The sequence below is a fragment of the Somniosus microcephalus genome, chromosome 21, assembly GCF_052327205.1.
Source record: "Somniosus microcephalus isolate GS21.2 chromosome 21, FLI_Smic_1.0, whole genome shotgun sequence".
NCBI lineage: Eukaryota > Metazoa > Chordata > Chondrichthyes > Squaliformes > Somniosidae > Somniosus > Somniosus microcephalus.
Genome location: NC_141007.1, coordinates 54642233 through 54648466, shown reverse-complemented (window position 1 = coordinate 54648466; position 6234 = coordinate 54642233).

Here is a 6234-nt window from a genome sequence, read left to right as displayed (position 1 = left end):
GGACCTGCGACCAGGAAAAGCTTGCGGGACAGACGGCATACTAAACGAGATGATTAAACACGCAGACGGCAAAATGAAACTAGCTATCCTAAAACTCTTCAACTTGGTCCTGAGTGTCGGTTATTTCCCTGACATCTGGAACAAAGGTCTCATAACACCCATATACAAAATTGGGTACAAAATCGACCCAAACAACTATCGAGGCATCTGTGTAAACAGTAACCTGGGGAAGGTATTCTGTAGCATCATAAACAAAAGACTTATAAACTTCCTTGAGGAGCACAATGTCTTGAGTAAAAGCCAAATTGGATTCCTGCCAAACTATAGAACATCCGATCATATCTTCACCCTACAGACCCTAATTGACAAACACGTTCACCATAACAAAAGCAAAATCTACGCATGCTTTGTAGATTTCCAGAAGGCTTTCGACTCCATCTGGCATGACGGTTTATTCCTGAAACTTATCGAAAGCGGGGTAGGAGGGAAAACATATGATGTAATTAAATCAATGTATACAAACAATAAATGTGCAGTTAAAATTGGAGACAAACAAACAAAATACTTCCCACAGGGGCGGGGGGTGACGCAGGGCTCGCCAATCTCACCGACACTCTTTAATATTTACATTAATGGATTGGCAAAACTACTTGAACAATCTACAGCACCTGGCCTCACCCTATATGAATCCAAGGTTAAATTCCTCCTCTATGCAGACGACCTGGTTCTGCTGTCACCAACTAAGGAGGGTCTACAGCAGAACCTGGACCTGCTGGAGTCGTACTGCCAGACTTGGGCCCTGACAATAAATCCCCAAAAAACCAAAGTCCTTGTGTTCCAGCAAAGATCCAAACATCAGGGACCCAAAATAAATTTCACAGTAGGAACAACCAAAATTGAACAAACCACTCAGTACACATACTTGGGCTTAAAAATCAGTTCTACGGGAAACTTCAAACTGGCTGTGAATGAACTGAAAGAGAAAGCAAGAAGGGCTTTCTATGCCATCAAAAAATCAATCCAAATAGAAATCCCAATTAGCATTTGGCTCAAAATTTTCAATCAGTAATTGAACCAATTGCACTCTATGGCAGTGAGGTATGGGGACCGCTAACACAACAAGAATTTGCAAAATGGGACAAACACCCAATTGAGATCCTACATGCAGAATTCTGTAAAAGTATCCTCCGGACTCAAAGGAAAACAGTAAACAATGCATGCAGGGCGGAACTAGGCCAATATCCATTAATAATCACTATCCAAAAAAGAGCCACCAAATTTTGGAATCACCTACAAATGAGCAACCCCCAATGCTATCACTACGACGCCCTGAAATGCCAAGAGCTGACCATAAAGAAAAATACCCTCAGTCAACTAGTCCTGGGACTCAGTGAAGTAACTACTAACAATACTAACAATAACCAGTCCCAGGACAGTGACAGGGTAACACAAAGAATTCGACCCAACACAATCGTCGCTAAGCAAAAGGAAAAATATCTGACATATTGGGCAGAAACAACAAAAACCCAAAGCAAACTCAATTGCTACTTGGCCCTAAACAGACAATACAACATAGCTGATTACCTGACCATGGTAAAGGATAACAAACTGAGAAGAACCTTGACAAGGTACAGACTTAGCGAACATAGCCTAGCGATCGAAAAAGGCAGACACAGGCAAACCAGGCTGCCAAGAGAAGACAGGATATGCTCTCACTGCAGTCTGGGAGTAGTTGAGACAGAGATGCACTTCCTCACAGCCTGTGGAAAATATCAGGACATCAGGGAGAATTTCTACCAAAAATTCTCCCAAATATGCCCTGAATTCAGAAATCTGAATGACAACCAAAAGCTCCCTTTCCTACTGGGGGAGGAGAGAAGCTGTGTAACACTGGCGGCACACTATGTTACAGCTTGCCATGAACAGAGGGACAACCAGTAAACTAAGACAAGAATATATACAAACAAGGCGAATGTATATTTATAAACTGTATGAATAGAACCGCGTTTATGTGTTCAACCATAAATATATTTTGATGCTTTGGCAACATAAGATGTACCTTATCATGCAATAAAGCGATTTGAATTGTGAATTGTGAATTGTGTGTGTGTGGGGGGTGAGGTGTGTGTGTGTGTGGGGGGGTGAGGTGTGTGTGTGTGCGGGGGTGAGGTGTGTGTGTGTGGGGGGGTGAGGTGTGTGTGTGTGGGGGGGTGAGGTGTGTGTGTGTGGGGGGGGTGAGGTGTGTGTGTGGGGGGGGTGAGGTGTGTGTGTGGGGGGGGTGAGGTGTGTGTGTGGGGGGGTGAGGTGTGTGTGTGTGGGGGGGTGAGGTGTGTGTGTGTGGGGGGGTGAGGTGTGTGTGTGTAGGGGGTGAGGTGTGTGTGTGTAGGGGGGTGAGGTGTGTGTGTGTGGGGGGGTGAGGTGTGTGTGTGGGGGGGGTGAGGTGTGTGTGTGTGGGGGGGTGAGGTGTGTGTGTGTGGGGGGGGTGAGGGTGTGTGTGTGGGGGGGTGAGGTGTGTGTGTGTGGGGTGGTGAGGTGTGTGTGTGTGGGGGGGTGGGTGGTGTGTGTGTGGGGGGGTGAGGTGTGTGTGTGGGGGGTGAGGTGTGTGTGTGTGGGGGGGTGAGGTGTGTGTGTGTGTGGGGGGGTGAGGTGTGTGTGTGTGGGGGGGTGAGGTGTGTGTGTGTGGGGGGGGTGAGGTGTGTGTGTGGGGGGGTGAGGTGTGTGTGTGTGTGGGGGGGTGAGGTGTGTGTGTGTGGGGGGGGTGAGGTGTGTGTGTGGGGGGGGGTGTGAGGTGTGTGTGTGGGGGGGTGAGGTGTGTGTATGGGGGGTGAGGTGTGTGTGTGTGGGCGGGTGGGGGTGTGTGTGTGGGGGGGTGAGGTGTGTGTGTGGGGGGGTGAGGTGTGTGTGTGGGGGGGGTGAGGTGTGTGTGTGGGGGGGTGTGAGGTGTGTGTGTGGGGGGGTGTGAGGTGTGTGTGTGGGGGGTGAGGTGTGTGTATGGGGGGGTGAGGTGTGTGTGTGTGGGCGGGTGGGGTGTGTGTGTGGGGGGGTGAGGTGTGTGTGTGGGGGGCGGTGGGGTGTGTGTGTGGGGGGGGGGTGAGGTGTGTAGTGTATGTAACCGTTCCACCTTTAAGAGAACTATTTTAAGAGTTGCACTACTTTATCTTGGCTGCTGTATACTGTAATACCGGCGGTGACCACACCGGTATATAAGTGCTGTGTAATGATTTATTGGGCAGTTCCGCCCTGACGTTCAACCAGTAAAGTCCTGTTAAAGTTTACTCTTGTGGTCTGTGTAGTAATTCGCAATATAACACACAGACCTAACAGTGGCGATGAGTTCGATCTTACCCTGCGGCAGAGATACATCCAAGGCAGTTAACGGGCGTCGAGAAGGGGCATCCGCCCTCGTCATTCTGCTGAGAGAAGACTCGAGTCTGCAGAGCAAAGGAAGAAGGAAGAATTCTGACACGAAGCCTTCCATCAGCAACAGGCAGTGACCGTCCCTTCTATCACGGTGGTGGGTGAGCCGATCAGCGACGAAAAGCAAGTCGGCCACGTTGACTGTGAGTAGGGGAGAAAATGAAAAAAAAAAAAAAAAAATTCGTTGTTGTTTCTCAAAAAGATTGCGAAGATGCCTAAGCGTGGTAACATCAACGATTTCGATCCCGATGTGGAAGATTGGGCCACGTATGTAGAACGCATAGAGATATATTGTAAGGCAAATAAAATATCAAATGATGATAAAGCACTAACCTTACTAAACTCAATGGGTGCGAAGACATACGGGCTATTGAAGCATCTTCTATCACCAGCTAAACCGACGGATCAGACTTTCGCTAATATTGTTGCTGTCCTGAAGGATCATTTGAACCCCACGCCGCTGATGTTAGCGGAACGATTTAAATTTTATGCGAGAACGCAACTGAAAGAGGAAAGCAACGCGGAGTACTTGGTTGAACTGCGTAGACTAGCGAAATACTGTCAGTTTGGGGAAAATCTGACAGAGGCACTGAGAGACAAGTTCGTGTGTGGGTTGTCGAAGGAAGGAACACAAAAGCGACTGCTCGAAGAGAACGATCTTACACTTGATAAGGCTGTCCTTATTGCAGCATTGCACGAAGCCGCAGCGAGAGGCACTGCGGAAATGCAGCTGAAGGCAGCGGTACTCAGCGTGGATCAAATGGCTTCGGGTACAACGAAATGTTATCATTGTGGGAAGACAACACACGATCAGAACCAATGCTGGTTTAAAAACCAGGAATGTAGAAAATGTGGCAAGCTTGGTCACATAGCTAAAGTATGCCGGTCAGGAAAGAAGACCAGCAACAAAAAAAAGTCACCGCAGGAAAAGTACAGCAAGGTACACAAGGTGGCTGAGAAGAGTTCGGATGAACAGAATTCGGATTCAGACTCCAACAGCAAGGAACTGGGTAGTCTGAGAATTCACAATGTGAGTAAGGAAGCTGACCGACAAACTATCTGGGTCGCACTGCAGATAGCAGGAGTCCACGTGAAGATGGACTTGGACACCGGATCGGCGTTGACGGTCATGAATAAACAAGATTACAAAAAGTTATTCACACATATTCCCCTACGGGATACGAAGATAGTATTGCAAACATACACGGGGCAAAGAGTATACCCCATCGGAAAGATAAAAGTCAAGGTGAGACACAAGGGCAAAGAACACCAAGGAATGGACTTATATGTACTACCTGAGGGAGGTCCACCACTTCTGGGACGGGAGTGGATCAGGAAAATCAATATGGACTGGCACTCCCTAAAAGCAATAACGGTAGATTCCGGAAAGAAAAATGTCAAACCTGCACGATTGTCCAGAATATTGAATGAGGACATATGCAACAGTGACCGTGACAAAGCAGAGAGTGAGAACTCGGTGAAGACAATCAGCTCAGACTCTGGAACTAATGATGGTAAGACCAGCCCATGTGCAAAAGACAAGTCTAAAATGGACTTGCAGACTAATGATGGAAAAACGAAGGAGTGCATAAATGCTTCAGAAGAGAACAAAATATCAGAACAGATTTCCACTGAACAACAACAACATAGTTTGACAGAGAATTCTGAGTCTGTCCAGTCTACAGACATGCACAATTCTGAGGAACACCGGGCTCGAACTCAACTTAATTTCAAACTACAACAGCAATTGGAACAAATGATTCGCCGTTTTGAGCAAGAGATGAATGCGAAGAAAAAGTTCTTTGACACAGAGTGGGAGAATCTGGAAAGACAGCTGAAGCAGCTGATTGAGAAAATGGAGCAGGAACACACAAACCGTCTGCGCGAGGAGGCCAAACGAATCAAAGCTGAGCAAGAAAGGGAATATGTCGAATTCATCGATCAGTTGAAAGCTAAGAAGAAAGAGCACCCTTTTGTGAGCAGTGTCAGCAGTAATAAGCCACTCAGGGAATTGGGGACAGAGGCAAAAACTGAAGATGCTGCAGAGATCAAGTTTGTTGCTGAAAGCGCTACTTCCAGAGCTTTGCTTTGAATTAAAGAATTGCCAGTTAAAATTGTGAAACCCTTGAGAGAGAAGATTGACATGGAGAAACATCGTGTCATTTTCGAATGCAAGGTTTCCAGGTCAAATGCTGCTGTCAAGTGGTATTACAAAGACAAAGAGATTCATCCCAGTAATAAATATGAGATTGTGAGTGAAGATGTGTACAGGAAGCTCATTATTAATAATGTCGCTTTTGAAGATGAAGGCAACTACATGTGCGACGCCATAGATGACCAAAGCACAGCAAAGTTATATGTAGAAGAGCAATCAATTGCCATCATTAAACCCATATGTGATGTGGAAGTGTTAGAGCCAAGTGACGCCATTTTTGAGTGTGAGCTTTCAGTTGCTGACGTGAAGTCTCCAAAATGGATACTAAATGGTGAAATTCTTCATGCTTCTGAAGATGTGGACATTGAACATCGTGGCACTATTCATCGTCTCACTCTGAAAAAAACAACTTGTAAGATGACCGGCTTGCTGCAGTTTATTGCAGGGAAATCAAAATCTGAGGCAAGGCTGACTATTAAAGAGCCTCCGTCAAAGGTAGTCAAAGAACTACAGAACATTACAGTGGAAGAGAAGCACCCTGCTACTTTGAACTGTGAGTTTACACTTACTCCTAAGATGGTCAGATGGTACAAAGACCAGAGCTTAATCGAATCTTCTGACCGTTACAAATTTAAACAAAATAAGAATGTGATAGAACTTAC